This window comes from Colletes gigas, unplaced genomic scaffold (assembly GCF_013123115.1).
Source record: "Colletes gigas isolate AHSC1104 unplaced genomic scaffold, ASM1312311v1 Colletes_gigas_Sc00011, whole genome shotgun sequence".
NCBI classification, from domain to species: Eukaryota; Metazoa; Arthropoda; class Insecta; order Hymenoptera; family Colletidae; genus Colletes; species Colletes gigas.
The window spans coordinates 8116741-8134569 of record NW_025106640.1 but is presented as its reverse complement, the minus strand read 5'-3'; positions in this window follow the sequence as shown (position 1 = coordinate 8134569).

The window sequence follows — 17829 nt, the reverse complement described above, 5'->3', positions numbered from 1 at the left end:
TTCATTGACTATTGTAGGAGTTACGGCCGTTTGAAAATTGGATCATTTTTATAGTGTTTTTCTCATTTTTCGAGGTTAAAGAGTAATTCTTCCAATATTCTTGGAATTTCTACATATTCTTGATCAAAATACGCGTCGTTTGCCGTTTGGAAAAGTAAAATCGTCCAATCCGTTCAGAAGTTATGATGTTTCAAAGATATGTATGAAATTTCAGTGAAACATATCAACGTATGGTCAGACATTTCAGTAAGGAATTTTTTTCTCGAAAGTGCGTAGGATTTCGGGGGTATGTCTATTCACCAAAAATGATTGTAATTGACCCCTGCAATTAAAAATAATTTTTTTAAAACGATTTGAAATTTTTTTTTTCGCTGAAAAATTTCACACTTTATCGAATTTTTTTCTCAAAAATGCGTAGGATTTCGAGGGCATGTTTATTCACCAAAAATGATTGTAATGGATCCCTGTAACTAAAAATAATTTTTTCAGAACGATTTGAAATTTTTTAATTTCACCGAAGAAATCCACCTTCCCAAATTTTTTTCTCGAAAATGCGTAGGATTTCGAGGGCATGTTTATTCACCAAACATGATTGTAATTGACCCCCGCAACCGAAAATAATTTTTTTAGAACGATTTGAAATTTTTTTATTTAATTTTTTAAAATCTCTAGAATCTCCTATTAAAATTTTTCCCAGGGGTCGAACACCCTGTATATCGTTAGGTGCCCTAGAACTTCACTTTTTAAACCAAAAATGAAAAGATCGTGTTCCTGCTCGCGCCATCGTCATCTCCTCTCCCGTAGACGCTGGACCGGAAGTAGGGGTTAGTGCGTTTGGCGCGCGATATTCCCTTCAAGCGGGCAGGAATTAATGGACCCGTCCCGTACAATGCGGTTGAAATGTCATTTACAAAATTGAAACTAAAAACGTGAAACCGTCCCCCGCCGGTTCCCCGGCTTTTTCCAAGCAATTGCTGATAAGTTTCTGGCCCTGTTGTTCGCCGGGCGGTTTTCGTTGGCGTGCGCCGTGCCGCGTGAAAAGCTCCACTTAAATTCAAGCAAACTTTTTTGTCAACTGGGATTTAATTAAATTAAATTGCGCGTTCTATTCAACCGCTGGTAACGAAAGCAGCGACCGGTAGTGGGGGCAGGAGGGGAGCGAGGGGGGCGTAGAAAGAGAACGCATCCTGGGGGTCCCCGGGGGACGTGTGCTCCACGCGGTTTTCTCCTTTTTTTTTTCTTTTTTAGGTCCGCCCGTTAGGTTCATTACTTCCCGACCTTTTCTGTAGCCAGTAGGCAAACAATCAGGAACCTACTTCCATTTAGTTCGGTTTGGATAAACCACTCTTTGCCTCGCGCAGCCTCCCATAGCTTATCGCTAATTCATCACCGGCTACGGAAAACACAGCCGGAACGTTTAATTATTTACGATCCTATAAGCGCTCTTCAATTTCGCTTCGTTACACTTTAACCAGATGTACGCTTCTAAAAATGAAATTTTCCTCGCAGCCTCGTCCGGTATCGGGGTTTCCCCGGTACTTTTAATTTTTATACCCGTCCGGAGATGTTTCACGACCCCCCGGAACGTTTTTAGCGACCGATCGCGCTTATTGTTAATATATCGCGTCCCTGTCAGTTATTGTTTCGCTTCGCGAGATCCGAGCATCGATGGGAATACAGCCGCGCGAAGCAGAGCAGACGAATAAAAACGAAATTATTTATGGCCGACGGAGAACGCGCGTCCCTCGAATTCCTTCTTTCTTTTTTTTTCGCGCATTAATTGGCGCGTTTGTCGTCGTTGTAAATCGTTCCGAGTCCTTGGAATATTTACGAGTGTCTACGGGTTTTTAGCAGCGTGATCGACGCCGTGGTCGAATAATTAGAAACGTAAAGTCGATCGATTCGAAACATTATACGCGTCGTCGTTCCACGGGGAATTGCTCAAAGCGTTGTTCGTCGCTTTGCGTTCATTTCGATACGATGTTTAGCAAACGGTTAATTCCAACGGATCGTATCGTTTCGCTCGCCGATGGAAAATGGAAACCGATACGCGCGGGAAGTCGCGTCGACCCTGCAATTTTCTTCCAAATAAATAAAAAGCGCGCCCTTTTATAGCGGGGTTTCAAAACACTATCGCGTAACGTTTGTTATCCGCGATGAAATTCGTTACGCGGGTCAAAGGATCCTGGACGCTCGTTTCTGCGCCCGTCACTTTGTGGCTTTTCGAATGTTTTACCGTTTCTCGATGCAAAAGAATTTAATTTGCCGACGTTAAGTACGAAACACGTTCACAGCTACTCGAATCTCCGTTATAATCTCCGTTTGATGATCATTATGTCGCGTATGGTCTCTGTTCCACATTTTTATTCTATTTGTAAAATCAAAGTGCCCCCCTTTTGATACTCGTCTGCGTTTTATGGATGGTATTGTGCGAGTCGAGGTGAAATTTAGTGGAAAAAAGTCCGTGTCGATGAAACTTACAATGACCCGGTGATGAAGCCGCTGGGACGATCCGGGGAACGAAGATACGTTAAGTCGGATCGCAGGCATGGAAATGAAAGTATTACCAGCAGGAAGCAATTAGGAGGACGTAGTAGGTGTCTAGGGATTAATTCCAGAAAAGCTCGAAGAACGTCGGGGTGCGCGGGGAGCGGGAAAAAGTGGTGGCTCGGGCAGGATAGGATACGGTAAAAAGCGTTGAACGAAGTCTTCGTTGCTCGTCCAGTCGGTCTGTGTATCTTCTGCGCGATGCACAAAAGACGGATTATTAAAACTGTTTCCATTAAATACCTTCTGCCGTGCCTTCCGTGCTATTTTCTTGCGTCGCGAGTTTTTCACGCGAGTGTTTCCATTCTGACGCGTTAAAAAAACGGACGAAAGGATGGACCGTTCGTAGAATACGATTGTCGCGAGCTTCCACAAGATTTTTACGTACAAAAAGAACTTCGAAAGCTTTACTCGAAAATTAGGGAGGATATCTTGGTTCTCGTAAAAGATTCAGCGATCGCGAACGAGCGTTTACGTTTCTAACGGTCGGAAAAACGGTGATTCCGTTCCTCTTTGCCGGCGGGAACTCGAAGAAAAACCAGCACGCTGGAAATATTAGAAATGCTCGGGGAAACAAAGAAACCGGGCGACATCGCCGAGCATGAAAATATTACGGTGGAAATTGTTGGGAACGAACTTACGCCGATCGAGACGAGACGAGGGAAAAGCGCCAAAGGGAGAAAGGAAGTGGAGGAAGTTTCATCGAATTTCTCTGCGTCTTGGAAGAATTTAATCCCACCCCGTACTAAGGGGTTACTGGTGTCTGCGAGCCCTTTCGAGGGTCGCGTTTCGTTGGAGAGTTGCCAAGAAGTTTCGGTGGACGCGTGGCGATCGTAACGAGGCCCTATTTACGAGGCATAGATCGCTTGGGAGTTTTAACGGTTCGACGACATCGAGTGGAAAGGTTTCTTCCCCCGGCGACTTACATGCTGATTACCTCTCGATAACGACCGGGGCCAATCTCGAGAGTTTGGTTTCCCTCGACCTCGGGAAGTTGGATCGAATCGGTACCCGGTTTCCTGTAGCACCGGGTCCTCGAGTCTCGAACAATTAATTCTGGGTGCACGATGGTCGTCCATCGGCGGCTCAGCAGAGCCATTCTTATCGTAGACACGAAGATGAAAGCCTCGAGAAAGTCGAGCTGAAAATAAAAATACTTGAAAGAGCACTTCGTGCCGTCGAGGTGGCTTGATTTCTCGGGAGGTAAAAAACCATCGGTCTTTCGCGGAGGATTAATGTACAAATGGAACCCACCAGTCACGAAGAAAGGCGGAAGGAAAATCGAGGAACGTAATGAAAGGAGCGAGACAGCTTGGTAAATGTTTAAGGGCCGCGAAAAGCGTCTGAGAGAGAAAAATTGAACCGAGAGCCCCGCCGTATATATTCAATAGAATGTCAAGAAAAAAAAAAAAGAAAATAATAAAAACGAAAGGAGAACCGAAGAAAGTCGAGCCGCTGATTTCGTTCGATCGAATAATAAAGCGACGGGAAGAGTTTTCTCGACGATGGGAAACGTTTGGATCTCGATCGATGCGTTTGTTCTTCGCTTGGATCGTGCCCCGGCGAGCTTTTCGTCGAAGTTTCACCGGGGTCGATTGAAAAGTTTCGTAGTAATTGAAAAAGTACATCGCGATTCGAAGGTAGCCCCCACGCGAATTACAGTCACGGAAATTATTAAACCCTTTTAACGACGTTATTTATTTGTTTAGCGTTAGTTGGGCCGGGCAACGGCCGAAGCGTGGAAACCGTGCTACGTTTTATATTTTCCGCTCGACATCGATAACTTTCATAGATGAAGGGAGGGGAGAGAAGTAAATTTATCTTGACGTTACGGAGGAAAAATTGCCGGACTCATCCGTGAAACATTCTTTACCTGTTTAACACGGCGACCCGGAACGAGAGAGAAAGACGAAAGTTCGCGCAGCGTATTTTTCGTTGAACGAACTTGGACGTTACCGGGTCGCGGAGAAAACGCCGGAGCGTTTCGTTTCAAAATGTCTTTTCAGACGGAAATTAATTATTTCCTCGGGATCAGTTTTAAAAGTTATAAGTTTTCCCGTCGCTGCCGCGTCCGGGAGGAATGAAACACGAATACGGTAGCGGGCACGCTTCGATGGGAATTAAAGCGGGAAAACGTACTCGCCGGGAACTCGATTACGCGTCGAAGTTCAGAAAATACGAAGTTTTCGAGATAGTTTCGCGCTGCGAGACCGGACGAGGTATAGGGACGAAAGAAGAGCGCGAAAATCGATTGTCTTCGGTTGTTAGCCGAGTCAAGACGAGGGACAAAAGAAAAGAAGCGAACCGTGGAAGCTCACGGACGGGTCGGGAACTTTATTTTGCTGGCGCGTTTCGAGTCGGAAATTAATTATTTGCGACGGACCGATTGACAATTTCGAAGTTCCTTCGAAGTCCGAAGCTCCCGAAACGAAGATTATTTCAAGTCGAGGCGAAACTGGCGAGATCCTTGGTAGACAATGCAAAAAAATTGAAACCGTTCGCGGGATTTAAGCGGTCGCCGTGATTCGCCACGCTGTTTCGAGGAGCCGTGGATCGAGGCAGCTGCGCGGGTTCCCAACGCCGGCCGAGCCGACTCGATCTTTCTTTTGGAAACCGGGGCTTTCACGCAAGTCGAGGCACAAAATTCACCGGTGCCCGAGGAATCTTTTCTTTTGTCTTTTCCTCGGTAGAACGACGTCGAGTTTCACGGAGAAACGGGCTCCGCCTTGCCTCGTCACGGGTAAACCGGCGCAGAATTTTCTCCGCGGCGCAACGCGAGGGAAAAATTCTTCGAAGGGATGAGAAAGATTACTTTTCTCATTACTCGCGTTCGCTCGTGCGTTACCCGAGCATTTATTTAATTTTCCCTCGAGCGGGGAGACGGTTGGAAAATCGTCACCGTTTTGCGAAAATTTCCCCGCTAAGCTTTTTCCCCGTGGATCCCTCTCCGGGGAAACTGTTGTTCTTCCCGTTCGATCGTCGCGGGGAAACGTTCTTGGCTAAAGTGGACGCTCGTATATATGTGTTCGAACGTTCTATTATATCTGGCCCCGTCCTTCGGATCTCCCGGGGAATCTCAGAGGTCGTTTTGCTGACTGCGGTTTCCTCCGTTTCGAAGGCGAACCGCTCGTAAAGTCGGCCTGGTGTTTCCTTTGGTTCGACGATTTTGCTCCCCATCGACGTCCCAAAGACGACTGATTCCCTTCGACGAACCGCCGCCCGTGACTTTTCCATCCACCAAACCGCTCTTTCCTTGCTCTTTCGACCTTCTTTATATTCAGTCCGCGTCTCTGGTAATCGCGCCGCCCAAGGAACCTTCCTTTCGAGACGGATACCTCCGGCAACCTCAAACAACCTTGTTTATTACTAAATTTACAGCCCACCTTTCTTTTACTATCCATCCCTTATTTATTTCACCATACAACGCACGGTACATGCTACTATCAAACAAATAACTTACAATTACAGTGTATTATGTGTAGACACGCGTAAATGTTTTACGAGTATGATTAGAACTTACGAATGGGTAATTCTGGCTGATTTGGCAGTTCCAGCGTTAAGGAAGGCTATTAAAAATTGCTTTTGTTCGGGAAGTTCGGGATCCCCCGAAGAATAGCGTCTGATCAGCTTCGGTCAGCGTCGGGGCGTTAACAGTTTTTTCGTAATCGAATAAACGACTCGGGAACGTGATAGACGAAGCACGGGTCTGGTTTTTACGAGCGTCGGGGAAGTTGGCCGACGACGTGGCGAAGGTCGACGGTTTTTACCTGGCCGTGGAGGATGGTGGAAAGCTTCCGGCGTGTGTTGGGGAGTCGTAACGCTAACTTCGGTATCGGAAGCCCGTAATGCCCGTATGCGGCCTAACGAACCGTTTCGACGCTTATCGCCGTCCAACCAACTTTCCTCGAGGTTCGAACCTGAAAATAAGACGAAAGAAACGCCGAGGGCCTACGTAAAACGAAACGGGAGAGCCGCGAGGAAGAAGTTTCCCGAGTTTTCGCTTTCGGTCGAGTCATCGGTGCCACGACGATGGGGATGAAATACTTCGAACCGCTTTGCGAGTTTACGATGGGAAATGTTCATTAAGTCGAACCGTGCCCGTGACTTCGACAACTTCCCTTCGTCGTCGGACTCGAGAGAACAGAAAACCGTCTGTGTCTTCTCGCAGAAGTACGTGGTACGAAATAATTTGCTACCGTTAGAAAGTAAATAGTTCCTACTTTTGGGAACTTAGTGGCACGGAGGAGCGTTTTTCGATCGAGTTTACGAATCGGTGGCTCCTTGGTGGATCGAAGTGGCGCTGAAACCGTAGCTACGCTTTTAATTGCCGCAGTTCCTGCGCGTACTCTCCGCGAAAATTGATTTATCGCCGTCCTGGATTTTCGCGCGGTCAATTCCCCGAACAATGAGCCGTAATAGTCATTTAAGACCGGCGGAATCGAATTTTACCGCTCTCCGGCGCTGGAATTCTCAATTCCCACGTCGACTGCTGCGCCCGGATAGAATTCCGCCGAAGGATCGGCACCGATCCATAAATAAATCGTTGGACGCTTTTAACCAAATGGTTGTCCGGTCGAGCAGGAAATCCGACGGGGAGGGGGTCAGGTGGAATTTTTTGAACTTTCGTCGACGGTCACCGGAGCAGAAACTGCTTCCGGCTTTCGTTTTTCGGGTCCCGTTCGCCGCGGGGATTACGCTCGGATCGAAATGATTTACCGCTGGAGATCGCGTCCGAAAGATCCGATCCCCGCGGAACAAAACAAAGGGAAAAAGTCACGCGAGCACGAGGGGTAGAAAAAAGAGACGAAAAAATAAATAAAATACCCAGTACGGCTTCGCAATGAAAATTTTCAACGGCGAAATTCTACCGGCGATTTGAATCGAAAACCGAGCGTGACGGGCATCCTTTGTTTGCGACCGTTGTCCAAAACAAAACGCTAGAAACCTCCACCGACGATTTATCGTCGCGACGCGTGTATTTCATTTCCGCGCCGGGCGCAGAAATATAGAAAAATTATATTTCGCCGAGTTGCCTAGTTAAAAACAATTGTGTACCTGCCGTGATATTTCCCTCGTCGCGGTGGAATTTGATGGCGATGATCGAGGATCCCAAGTGGTTGAAGCTTCTTCCGTAGCAATCTTTTGTAAAGACACAGCGATAGGAAGTTGTTTTTAACCGGTTGTTATGAATATTAACGTATCGTTTCTCGTATAAGTGGAGCTAGTGTGATATTAATCCGACACCAGACAGCAGACTGAGTTTATCATTGCGACTGTGCGTGGTGAAATTTATGACGTCGTAAAATTCGTAAGGAACGCGAAAGAACGGTACAGATATCGAGCAATAAAAATGGTAACGACACCATTCTTCCAAATAGAGCGGCATCTCAACGGTCCACGTTGCAAGTTTCATGATCGCCTCGCTTAGAATAATAGTGTTCGGCTGTTTGTCGAACTAGCTCGCTCTTAATGTTTAACAAAGAAATGAATCTATAAAATATCTTTTGACAAACGTTATAGCCCGTTCTTTATTCCGACACGAGTTTAGTAAATAATTCACATCGCTTGAGAACTAACGAATTTAACGTTTTTGCGGCAGCGTATTAAAATAATTTTCCATATACGCGTAAATTGGGCCAAGACGAGCCGCGGCTGTAATGTTGCAAATTCGCTGGTTTTGTTTTCAACTTGTTGAACCGAAGCCAATGAAATAAAAGGCGGGGAATGGCTGGGGGAATCGGTGTTTCTGTATTTTTCGCGTCTCGTCCGGCCGTGGAACAATTAAAAAAGCGAAGAAAGGGGGTCGAGAGTAATGTAGGTCGGGGAAAAAGAGCAGCGTGAGGGTTGCGTATACATATAATTCATAGCCGGGTTCCGTATGCACGGGAACGGCATAAAATATGCAAACGTATACCGGGTTCCGTTATTTTTTGCCGCCGCTAGCTGACGAGGAGAATGAAGTAAACAACCAATGCGAGAACCGCGCGCGCCCGGGGATGATTTATCAATTTGTTTTAGGATGCGCCGCTGCAACGAAACCAAATATTTCCGTGCAAATGTATGTAAAATATATTCGACGTTATAACGGACGACGACGAATGGGTACACGGGGCCCCGGGTTAATGGTTCGTTGGCGCAGTCGATTTTAATGCTGTATCTTTCGGCTCGCGTTAATTTTAATTTATATCTAGAAAATCGTATTTGTAATATAATGACGGATAATGAAATGGTTGCCACGGTAATTTTATCCCGACAAACAACGGCCGCGCTTACATTTTGATATTCGACGTTGAACAGATTATGCGTGCATCGGGATTTTAATGGCTCTGTTTGAAATCCGGCTGCAGAAATTACTCGTCTCGAAATCGGCCCGGATTTAATCCGCGGGATAAAATCGTAATGGCAAAAAGGCGGCGGATATTTCGGGGGAATATTTGGCAATGGCGGGGAACGGGTCGATATTGAAAAATAAAGATCCCATCGAGTGTGTAGAAAACGAAGAACTTTTCTTTATTATATTCGTTGTGTCGCGAGACTTCGTGATGTCATCGTGTCCGCATTTACAAATTGTGTGCTCCAACAAGCCATCCATTCGATTCGAATTTTATTTTAATCACTCGCTCGCATACACGCCGTCTCTCTTTCATTCGCTCTCTGACACGCTCTGTACTGTACAGTCGGCTTGAAGGGGGGCAACAAACGGATCCTTATTTTGATACTCTCTGTCTTATATTTCTTCTTTTTTTTTATCTCGAATCGGTCGCGAAACTGAACCGCGAGAAGCAGGATCGAAAGTACTCTCGTTTCGGAGGTATAAAATCTACAAAAAATGCCGTCGAGCGTGAACTTGGGTCGCGAACGATGCGACGAGATCCGTGAAAGAAACGACGAACTAAAAATTTCAAGAGATTCGAGTGTACCGGGGATAATTGCTCGAAAATGAATCTGTCATGGACGTGCGGTTGTTTCGAATAGATTTCGCTGCATCGTGTGTTCTCTTCTTCCTTTACCACGAAATGTTTTTCGATCCTCTTCTCGGGGCGATCTCTCGATTTCCGTCGACACTTTCGTCCTCCTTCATTCCTACCGGTTGTAAGTGCGATATGTACCAACGGATAGTTACATCTTACGCGTTACTTGTAATATGTATATAATATATATATATATATTTATATCTATATTTATAATACTTTTCTGTTCGACTCTCGTCGCTCTCGACTGGCTACGTGTATTTATGTACACTCTGTATACACTGCCAAAAAATATTAGAAAACTTGGTCGGAACGTAGTCGATCTATTACATTCGTACAAAATGCTTTTGCATCGGGGGAAACGCTCGACAAAGTAAAATTTATATCCATAATAAATTTCCATCGTTTCTTCGCTGTTACTCGGGGGATAGAGTTTATTAATTACAGAAAAATTCACGTCTCGACCAAGCGTCCTTACATTTACGAGCGTAAATACACGTTCGGAAAAATTTCTGCGCCCTTTCTACGAAATACCGAATATAATTATCTAGATAAATCTGAGAGGCGAAGGGCCCGACCGAATCGATCACGACGAGGGGGGCGGTCGGCTCGAGTATGCAAATACCGACGCGTCGTTTGAATCATCCCTTACCCCTTACGTCGATGTTCGTTCGATTCGCTCGAGACGTTCCGATTATGCACTTTCAGTATACTTTTCGAGGACTGTCGATAGAAATATTAAAAAATCTCCCGGCGGTCTGCAGGCACGAGCCGGCGTTTGTTTTAAATCGTGGACTTCCGCTCGGCTCCTTTAGAAAAATATAAAAATTAATCGCGCCGGGAAAATGGATGAATAAAAATGTTCTCCCTGAAACAGCTCGACGTACGAATGGTTTTTTGGCGCGAAGGCAACAGGAACCGCGAACACGATTCCACGGAATGATAATTCTCGGTCTGTCTCGGGCTGGAAGCGAGCTATCGCGGAACAAAGTGAACAAGAACCCGACGGAGAACGCATTATTTAACGAGCAAACGGTCCGGGTCCGAGTTCGCCAATTAATTCATGGAAGGAGCCGGTGGACGCGTTGCTGTCGCGGGGGCAAATTTGAAAAATGCAATTTCCTGGACGGACTAAGCCGCCGTAAAAAATCGTCGATTTCAGGATATGCATTTCCTAGCCGGAGCCAGCCGGCGTCGCACCTGCGGATGCATCTTATAGGAGCAATTTAATCAGATCCTTCTGATCCTTAACCCAGCTGCGCTCGGTTCGCTCGCGAATTGCCGGCTCGTGGAAAAAGAACAACGAAGAAGAAGAAGAAGAAGAAGAAGACGACGGGGGCGAAAGCAGCTGGGTTCCCGGTGAGCAAAACTTATCTCTTAACCGTGAAATTTGTATGTATAACGCCTATTAATCGTTTCCTTAACGTTACGAATAGTTATCGATCGATAGAGCTTAGCGACTAGTGCGTGACGTAATTAATAGGATCGATTAATCTACGGATCCTTCGGTAAATGTTGATCGAATCGCGCGCAGCGTGTCGTTCACGCTGGATTCCCCCTCGGCCGTGCCCGAGCAACGTAAATTTTAACAAGAAATTTATTAACGAACTTACCAGCGCGGAATGATTTAACGCGTTTAATCGAAATTAATGGCCGACGAGTCTCGATGGAGTAACGATTCGCGTTATCTTGCGGGTCGCTTCAGCCCGACGCGACGTACGATTAAGCGCGTCCTTTGCACACGCTGCGCGCTCGTTGTAACGCGCAACCGCATTTCTCCGTGTTCGGTGCGTGTGTGCTCGTATGATGCATGCACTCGCGCGGCTGTGTCTGCTAGGCCAAAGCAATCTCGGTCCCATTGTAATAAATATTACTGATGTATACGCGCGGAGCAACCGTCGGTGAAACGAGTAAATCTTCGGGAACTCTTTTCCCAAGTGAGCAAACGCGATCGTTGTTCAGGAATAAATACGCGCCGGTAACACCCTCCCAATAAGACGAAACGTTGATTTGTTTTTTTTCGAACAAATTATACGGATACGATCGGTTCGCGAACACTCCGAGCGAGTAATCAATTTCGTACGCTTCTCGACGACGAGATCCGTCTCCGGTGTAAATTGATCTTTCGTCATGGGCGCGGAGAGAGCGTTGTTCCTTTCAGCGATCGTCGTCAAAGGAACTACGGACGGAGTTTCGCGGCGCACAAAGGTTCTCAAAGGACAAAAGAATCATCCCCTCTTGTCCTGTCCGGTTAGCCAGGAAGTCGGATCGGGTGAGATCCGCGAGTCGGGCGGCGGCTGGGAAACGCCGGGCGAAAAGGAACGCTGACCGGAAAAACCGATTCGCCCCGTGTTCGACGAGCGGCAAATCGGGCTAGGGAAGTTTTAAAACGCGTCTTTAATGAATTTCGCGAAACTTTCTGATCCGTGGATGAAAAGGCGGAATCGAACGTGGCTGGTTCCGGAGACGCGACGTCGAAAGTAGCTCGACGAGGGGGGGAAAAAAAGAGAAACGGAAAGGGTAGGAGAGTCACGGGCGAAAAAAGCTGGGATTAAACAAAAGAAGGGAAATAAGAGCAAGTGCTGGGCGGAGGAGGAGAAGAAGGAGGAGATCGGGGGTAAGGTGGATGACCAGGAACGGTAGAGGGTATGAGAGAAGAAAGGCACGAAGGACTCGCGAAAAGGGGTGGTTTCTAGTTTGGCGCTCGGCCCACGCCGCTGGAAAAGAACGTTCATTTGTCTTCCGTGCAGTGTAGCCCCCGTGTTTCGCCTCGACTCGAGATGCCAGCATGGCCCTTTTCCGTTCCGAAACAATGCTCGAGCCTTCGAAAATCTTGGAAAGCATAATAGCCGCCCTCGAAAACCACGGCCTCCGCGGCATTTTTATTCCGTTCCCTCGTTTTTCGTCTACGCGGGCACCACTCGTCCACCATCTTGAGCCCAAGTGGTATTCGTCGATCGGGACAGGAGAGAGGAGAGACGATCGTCGTCGCTTTTGTCTGAGCTCTTGAATGTTTCATGAGCAACCCAGCGACAGAAAACAGAACGGTTTTCATTATTGCGCCCACTTCTGACTTGTATTTTAGTTACGTCGATGTATAAATTATTCCCCTCTTTATCCCTCGTCTCGAAGCGATCCCGGTAAATACCGGGATGCGATCGTTTCTGTCCCCTATTATTCTCGATGGTTTACGCGGATCCGTGGTTTCGCGGGAAGGGGCGTGGAATCGAAATTAATTAAGAAACGGTTTTTAACGTCGATCGTTCGTCTCGAACATAGCATTTCCGCTCGACGTTCGTTTCGTATTTGGAACGCGATCTTACAATCGTCGCGCCTGTAAAGGTTAATTGGAAATTGTGCACGCTTTTTTATCGCCACGATGGCTCGTAAACGGGGAGAGAAGGGGGTGAAAAAAATTCGTAAATACGCTCCGTTAAATATTTCCCGTATCGGAAATATTTTACATTTTGTTCGTTTTAAACCTTGTTAATATTTAATCGCGGACCTTATGGAAACGCTCGAAGCGCGCGTAAGTCGCAATAAAAATTGCACCGAGGAAATATTGTCGATCGGAGAATGAAAAACCGGCTACGTCGAACGACTGATTGCGGTGATTAAAAACCGCGAGCATTAATTCCACGGTCCCTTTTCAGTCGTTGGGAAATTCGAGGCGCTGTTAAAGGGCAAGCGTCGCGTGTAATGCGACCGATAAAGCGATACAGTTCGATTGCAACGCGATTAATTACGACGAATTACCGTGGCCTGCAAGTTTTCCCTATTTCGCCAATATTCGCGATATTGAAATATTTTTAAATCGACGCACTGTGTAGACGTTCGCGTTCTGGAAGAAACTAATCGTAACTCGTAAACCAGTCTTCGATCGTGACTTTCAGTTTCCACGGCGACAACAATAATACCCTGTCGAGGTCGTCTCCCCTCTCCCCGTTCGTTCCCGAAAACCGGTAGGCTCATCGTCGACCTTGTTTTGCTACTTATCATTCGGCCAGTGTTTTCGTTGAACGTTTCGCGAAAGCCCATCAAAGGCAGAGAATTCGCGAGTTTTTCGTCGCTGACTGATTCGCGGTGAACTTTCGCGAAAATACTATTATCGTTGGCGAAAACACCGCCCGATATAGACACGTTTACGCTACCTTTAACCTCGTTAAATCCAGCCGCCGCGAAAGTTGCTCGAAATATAATTACATCGCGATATATACGGTAGCCCTCTAACGAATCCTCTTTTGTTTCGCCTTTCCGCCATTGATTACTCGCCGCGAGATAATTATAAAAGAAAAAGCGTACAACGGGCTCGGTTGCCGCGATTTCAAAGGGACTTGGACATTGTTATTCGGCGCGCGTTTATTTTCCTCGTGGGAGAAAGAGTTTTTGTGAAAAACGACCTGATCGGAGATATATACGAAAACGATAGTTGGCGTTAACGCGGGACGACGGGATTGGCTCGTGTCTTCCTCGGTGTTTTCTTATACTAGGAGTCATGTTAGCCTGGGGAGAGTGAACCTTAAGTTTGAAACGCGTTAAAGCTTACGAGTTAGCTGAAAAAATCATTAACGTGTCGCGAGTTTCGCGACCTCGTACGATCTTCTCTCGCGTCTCCATCGATTGTTTCTCTGTCCGGGGGAAAAAGCTGAACATCTAGAAAGAATCTACGAGGACTAGCAGTCGTCCTGAGTGGAGGAGGACTGCTGCAGAAGAGCCGCCAGTCGTTCCGAGAAGTCTCCCGAGGTTGCACCGGGACACTGAAACAGAAATACCATTGCAAAGGTTAGCTAGAATCTCACGCTGCTTATAATTACTACTATACATATTTAAGATCACTTAAGAGAAACTTAGTCCATGATAAAATTCTGCCCTTCAACGCCTTCGTTAATTAAGGCTCGACGTTCGTAGAAAACACAGAGTAATTATTCCTATCGCGCAAAGTGATCGAGCGATCGATAACAACTCCGTTTAAGCTGTGGTGTATCCGTTATCGTTAACATCGAGCAGAACCGCATTAACAAGTTCGTTCTCGTTAGGCGGAAGACTGTAACAACAAATTAGAATTAGGGGCAGAGACAGAACAGTAGCATTAAAGGGCGAGACTCGTGGTACCCGGGAGCTATTTAGAGAGCAGGGTTGCGCGAGAGGGTGGTTGAACGCGCGGAGAAATTTCATCCTAAACATTTTATCCCTCGCGAGGGGTACTGGAAAGCTGCAACTTTAACGCGGGCCGAAGGGAGGTGGTAACTAGCTGCCGCGGGCTGGTTTACAGTTTCCTTCCGACCCCCGTTTGCTCTCGAAACATATTTCATCGCTCGTTTCTCGATGCGTTCGACGGAAAGCGTTTCTCGAAAAGAAAACACGCGTCGCCCCCCGCGTGTTTCGAGCGCCGGGACGCCTCCGATCAAACTCCAGCCTCCTCGTGTTCGCTTAAAACTTTTCTATCCGCTCGGTGGTACCCCTTTTCCGTTCTCAAAAACTCTCCTCGTTCGACTCGATGCTGTTTACCGTTTTCTATCTCTTGTTCATAAATATAAATGCCACCATTATCGTCAACGCAACAGTGCAACACTATTGCAACTTCGTAGTCTATAATAATTGTGCTCCTTTTCTTTTTTCCACTTTTTCATGAAGTTTACCCGTTGAGCAAATAGATAAATCTATCTTTAATAAATAAATCCGCAAACTGTGAGGAACGTTGGGTGAAAACAATACGATTTCGTCGAGCAAAGGCCTCGGTTGAAAAATAGTTAAACGAATCTCGCGGGAATGGAAGTTTCGTTGCCGATGGGAAAATGTGGCGTGGCGGGATCAATTGTTATCGGGGCACGGTCGCGTTGCGGGGTATTGTTTAAACGATCGGTCGACTTGGGAAAATCCCCGACACCATAAAGCAACGAGCAAGAGGTGGAATTGTTCGGGCCGGCAATGAAAACTTGAAAAGTTCGTGCTTTTTCATTTTCACGAATGGCCCAGCCGCTCGCCGGGCGTCGCTGAGAGCACAGACGATGCTGATTTCCCAGCGGGTATCGTCCATCTATAAATCTATACCCCGAGGTTGTTTAGTCGGGGCTATATCTGTACGCGTAGCCGGCAACTGCGCCACCCTGTATTTTTCATTCGACTCGACCCCGGCCGCCAGCTCGCTTCCACCGCCGGAAAGAGAAACTTTTATCTTACCGAAACTTCAGTTCTTCCGGGTTCATATCGGGGCGCCGGGAAAACAAAGATTATTCCCACGACCGGTACGCGTAACCATCGATCCCGAATTTATTTGTTTCGGAACGGACGCGTCCGATAAACGCGTCCTGATCGACCAATCGTCCCCGTAAATATCCCCTTTTCTAATCTTTGCGAGAGTATTGTTATTCTCATCCTCTTGTCCGTTCTCTGTATTCAGGGTTCGTTCGAAAAATTTCAGCGCTTTTTAGTGAATTTTCCCGGTATCGAAATGTTTCTGGCTCGTCGGGGAACGTTCTGAAATACTCGCCGTCGGGGTTAATGCGGCGTGTAATTGAAATCGCGAGCAACGAAAGTTCAAGGCTAATCGACGATCGAAAAATGAAGAGTTGCGGTCTGTTTAATCGAAGTTCGACCGCAACGGGTTTTCCCGGCCCGATAAATGGTCGACGGTCGAATAAAGAGAAAAGCTTTACCGCGCTCCCGTTACGATTTCCGCGAGACGCGAAAAACGTATTTTCTCGCCACTTTTTCGTCCCAGAGAGAACCTTTGAAACTGGAAAATTGAAAATAGCGCGGATAAATATTATTACAAAACTAGGAAATAGCTAAAACAACTGGAGAACTAAAAATTCGGAAACAGTTGTGTACAGATTTAATGTAAATTGTCCATCGTGTCATAGAATTTTTTTTCCGGACCGCCGCCGGTATTCATTTCGAAACACGTTAACAAAAATCAATAACCGATTTCATTTATTACACTTGTATCCGCATCAATTTTCCCAACGGGCAATACAGATCGTGCTCGAGAGTTATGCTATTAGAAAACTGTATTCTCGTTTTCGCGCGGGGAGGTTTTTTTTCGGTTCTTTTTCCGTTGTTACAACGATGTCGTCAACGGCACTAACGATAAGAGAGCGTTCTAAGTTCCGGGTGCCGTTCGCGGCAATACCGGTTTATCTCGTCGTCGAGCTTTTCGAGGAACAAACAAAAAAAAAAAAATAAAAAAAGAAGCGAAAGGGGTAAAATGGAGTGGAGGAACGCTCGAAAGAACGTAACTGCACGATAGGGGAGAGTTGGCGAAAGGTGGTGTACACAGAGGGACCCGCAGAAGTTGAACCGTGGAACGAGGGTGAACTTTCAGCTTTTTAAGCTCTTTCGCTCCACTCCGTGACTTTGCGCGGGTCCGTTCAGGGTTACCATGGCCTCGAACTACTCAGGACCCTAGGGATATTTGTTTAAGCGTCTCCGTCGACGACAATTTCCCTGAGAGAATTGCTTTCCAAACGTTGTGCCAGTTTGCACCTCGTGCCGTACCCGGGTTCTCCTAGTTCGTTACCTCGAATCCTCTTCTTTTTCTCGAATTCTTAACACCGTCCCGGCAACTTCCATCCGCGGCCTCTCCTTATCGCCGCGGCAAGATTTTCGTTGTTCCCGGACAAAAATCCGAGACACCCATTCGCGCAGAAGTTCGGTAAAACGCGGGGAGATTACGAAGTTCGCGTTTCACCGTTTATTGTTCGTTCCACGCACGTGGCGGTAAAACCGGAACGTGACGGTACGGAATCGCGCAGTATTTGCAGCCTCAATTTATCAGCGTTACACGCTCTTTTTCTAGCGCTGGTTTGCGTTCGTGTTTCTTCTCCTTGCGTTTGTCGAGCTTTCTTAAACCGTTTCTTCGGTCGGGCTTGAAACTTTTGGCAATTTTTATTTTGCCTCTCTTGACAACATGAGAATATAGTTCTCGAATAGTGTCCACGGTGTTTTCCCCCGTTTACTTTTCATTCCCCGTGCATCGCGATGATGTTTGTCGGTCTCAAGTTTTTAACGTTGCTTCTTAGTCCGAGGTTTACCAACGATTTCGCCCCCGCGTTTGTTTTGCGGGCGCAATTAACCGTCGAACGGCGACGTATTGATACAAAAGGGAAAAACGTTTCCTCGAAGTCGGCCACGCCGCGTAAAAAAGTCTCGACGGTGAGTTTACACGCGCGAATTTATGGGCGCGGTAAGAGGGCTCGTAAAAAAGTCTGCCATTTTTGTCGCGCGTGCGCGCGCGCAATATTTGCGAAAATTAAATTAAACAACGGTGGACTGTTTTATATCTATCCGCGTCTGGATGGAAAGTTCGTCA